The following is a 4,104-nucleotide window of genomic DNA, read 5'->3' on the forward strand; positions in this document are numbered from 1 at the left end:
GGAGGGGCAATCTCCTCCTGTACCAGTCAGATCTGATTTGATGGTACAAACAAAAAATAATAATTAAAAAAATTAAAAAATTAATAACTACGTTTTTAAATAAGTTACTACATACTCTGTTTACAAACATATTTCCAAAAAGCCAATAAAATATTAGCCATTAACCCAGTACAGCAAGGACACTGAAGCAGAAAAGGTGCAACAAGAAAAATAGACACGTTAGGAATACTTTGACACTTTAGAAAAAGAGTAAAATACTTTCCAGTGTCTCTCCTTTAGCTCTTGAGACAATTTTAAATAGTCCTACATCAGTTTCTAGAATATTTATCAGGAGGGAAAAAATAAAACGACACTGGCCAATGAAGTCTTGGGTATTTACGAAGTGGAAGGGGAAAGTCACTTCTCAGAACAAATGAGTCATCTTCAGTCTCATCAGCAGGTCCTTTGGATTCGTTGATCTTCTGCACTTCTTCAATGCCCTTCTCCTTTTACTCCAGGTTAGCAGCCATTTGTGCCTCTTGATTCTCTTTGTTGGATTCCATTTTGCGGGTCAGTTCCCCCCCCCCCCCCCCCGAGCATTGTACTAAAGTTGTTGTTTTCTTCTATTGCTTTCTGAAACACTTCTTTTTCACACTTTAGTTTCTCAACAAGCTGCTTGAAGACGTTTACTTCATGGGACTTGCATCTTTCTTCTGTAGCTTCTAATTTCTTGTGAATTTCCTCCAGAGAAAGATCTTTCTTCTTTGGAGGGGGAAGGGGGAATTCTGGCACAGATTGTTTTGATGATGGGTTGAGGATCAGCTCTAAGGTCTGGCCTGAAGCACATTTCTGTAGCCGCTTCACCAGAATATCAGAAGAAGCCATGGTAAATAGAAGACAAGAGACTGGCAGTTTGTCCTACACAAACTAGGAAAAGTTCTGCGTGGTCCAAGCCACCTGACCACACTCTCCCAAATGATACTTTCGATTGCTTCATGTGCACCTGAAAGCTGGATAATGAATGAGGATTACAGAAGAATTACTGATACCTTTGAATTGTGGTGGTGATGAAGAGTACTAAATACCCCCTGTACTGCCAAAAGAACAAACAAATATCTCTTTTTGGAAAAAGTGCAACCAATGTGCTTTTTAGAGACAAGGATAGTGACTCTTCATTTTACTTACTTTAGGCATCTAGTTCGAAAGCATAGTCCTTGGGAAAAGTCATCATGATAGGAAAGGTGTAGGAGTCAACACAAAAGAGGAAGATCATCAAGGAGGTAGAGTAACACAATGGTTCGTAACAATGGGCTCCAGCATTGCCGAGATATAAGAATGGCGTAGGATAGAATCTCATCTCTTCTTCACTGGGTTGCTGTGAATCACAGAAAAATCAATTGTACTTAACAACAATAGCAGGGTACTATGCCCTGCTTTCTAGAAAAAGTTACTTTCAACTAGAGGAACTCAGTGCTTTGTGTTGGAACTAACGTATAGCAAGCCCTCCAGCTAATCTTTGGGAACTGTAATCATGTGGGAGGAGATTGCCTATCTCTCACAGCACTGCTGATAGATGCAAAGCATCAGAGAGATGCCTCCTGCCTACAGACTATGCCACTAGAACTTCCTTCAGCTAGAGGAGAGGGATGAGCTGCTTAATTATCCCACGTGACTATCACATGTAGAGATAAGTCAACAGTCTAGTCCAATCGTCCTTTTTACTAGACTTCCTCTTTCCCATTTCTTTCATTTGGCTCTTTTTCTTGTTATTAGTTCTTAGTTTTGTTTTTAAACATGAAGCAGTAAAGGAAAACTCCCTCAAAATTGTTCTAAGAGACTATTGAATAATCTACGTCACTAATTTCCAAAGTAGACTATACCCAATCCAAACAAACATTAAGATAAAATTTAGGGCAATTGGAATAAATCACTAGAACTTAAAGGAGCCCTGGCATGTGGGAAAGGATCTCTGGTGGTGTAGTGCATAATTTACCAGCTTGCTAACCCCACAGTCAGCAGATTGGATCCACTAATTGAGTCAACAGGAGAAAGATGAATAATAATCTCTTTCTCTATAGAATTACAGACACAGAAATGCAATAGAAGGTAATTTATGAGTTTAAACCAACTTGACAATATTTTACCAAGTAACATAATGTGTCATTATTTGGCTACTAACCAAAAGTTCATAAGTTTGAATTCATGTGCTGTTTATAGGATAAAAAAAGATCAGTCTCCTCCCTTAAAAGAGTTATATCATCTGAAAACCAAAGAAGGAAAACTGTGATTTAGAATCTACTATAGGACAATGAGATTTTTTATTTGATTTTAATTTTTGGTTTCTATTTATTTTTACTTCAGAATGAAATAAAAGGTGCAATTGTGTTTAATATGTGAGAGAAAGATGAGCAATCTCTTACCATGCTATTTATGTTGTTGTTGCTGTTATGTGCCGTCGAGTCGCCTGCGACTCATAGCAACCTTATGTACAACAGCCCTAAACTCGGCTCTGTCCTGTGCCAATCGCACTGTCTCCGACACTCCCATCCCAATTATCCCAATCACTGAATCAATCCACCTATTAGAGGGCCTTCCTCTCCTGCACTGTCCCTCCACCCTCCCAAGCATGATGTCACTCTCCAAGGACCTGTCTCTCCTCACAACATGTCCAAAGTATGTTAGATGGAGCCTCAGAATCCTTGCCTCCAAGGAGCCACCCGGTTTAACCCTTTCCAGGACAAATCTGTTTGTTTTCCTAGCAGTCCATGGTATTCTCAATACTCTTCTCCAGCACCACAGCTCAAAGGCATCAATTCTCCTTCTATCCTCCTTGGTCATTGTCCAACTCTCTGATGCATAACAGGTGATTGCGAAGATCATGGCCTGTATCAGACGCACCTTAGTCTCCAGAGAGACACCACTGCTCTTCAGCACTTTGGAGAGGTCCCTAACAGCAGACTTTCCCATGGCAATGCGCCTTTTAATTTCCTGGCTACTGGTGCCAAGACTGTTGACTATGGAGCCAAGCAAACTAAAGCTGTGTACAATCTCAATCTCTTCACCATCCATCCTGATGCTGCCAATTGGTCCAGTGGTGAGAATCTTTGTCTTCTTGACATTGAGCCTCAATCCATATTGTAGGCTGCAGTCCTTGACACCACTGGAGAATTAGTTATGACTGAGTTGGTTGCATAATACCTAAATTTGTGCACATGTGAGTGTGCGCACACATGGTGTGTATAGAATCCGCTTCTGCCTTGATTCGGTTTTGGTTATCTTTTTTTCTCTACCTGTGTTGTGACAACCAGCTGAGCACAAGTTTAACTTGTGTGTTGCATATTCTTTATCAATTTCTCTCCTAATAACTTTGGTCCTTCTCTATTTCTGACAAGTCAATCATAAGGACTGACTTCCATAGGATCCAGAATCAGTAGACTTATATTCCTTTCTTGCCCATCCTAAACTGACTAGTCTGAAAGTATGTCCCATTCAGTGTTCCTCACAAGGACCACCCTCTTCACCCCCAACCCTAGAATGGACCTCATTGTTCATCAATAGTAACTAGTCCACTTATGCACCTTTCAACTGGACTTTGACCCTTGTTTCGCTTCCCAAAACAAACTCTCTGCATGGAATCTATGCAATTTTTAAAAGATTCTTAATGTTAATGAAAGCCCAGACCAAATAAGTTACATGCTAAAAACTGTTATGAAAACATGTAAAATAAGCATTTTGGAGACTACTTGTATAAAGCATAATTTATCATTTTTTTGAAAGAAATGCACATACCAAATATACCTATGAAAATGTGCTATTTGTGTTAGCAAATCAGTTATAACTCTACCACCCACTCAAGGAAGCTTATTAGATGCAAATAAATAAAATTACAGTTATTAACTGTGATATTCTTCAATTTAGTCCAATTTATAGAGCTAATCATGTGTAGGCTTTAGTAGTTTATTATTAAAATAAACTTTTTTAAAAAATAAAATTTCTTTTAACACCTTAATGACTGTCAAAGTGCACAAGTGTGATACTTTGACTGAATTTGCTTTATATTAAAGACTTTAAAACAAATAGAATCCAGTTTAAAATATGAGACGTTATACTATTTTTTTTTTTTCA

General features: G+C 38.6%; 1 pseudogene; it reads right to left on the bottom strand.

The window, feature by feature from the left end:
- Positions 1 to 308: 308 nt before the first annotated feature.
- Positions 309 to 864, bottom strand: LOC102862694 (annotated as a pseudogene).
- Positions 865 to 4,104: the final 3,240 nt, after the last annotated feature.

The sequence above is a fragment of the Elephantulus edwardii genome, unplaced genomic scaffold, assembly GCF_000299155.1.
Source record: "Elephantulus edwardii isolate Elephantulus edwardi_28Jun2011 unplaced genomic scaffold, EleEdw1.0 scaffold00084, whole genome shotgun sequence".
NCBI lineage: Eukaryota > Metazoa > Chordata > Mammalia > Macroscelidea > Macroscelididae > Elephantulus > Elephantulus edwardii.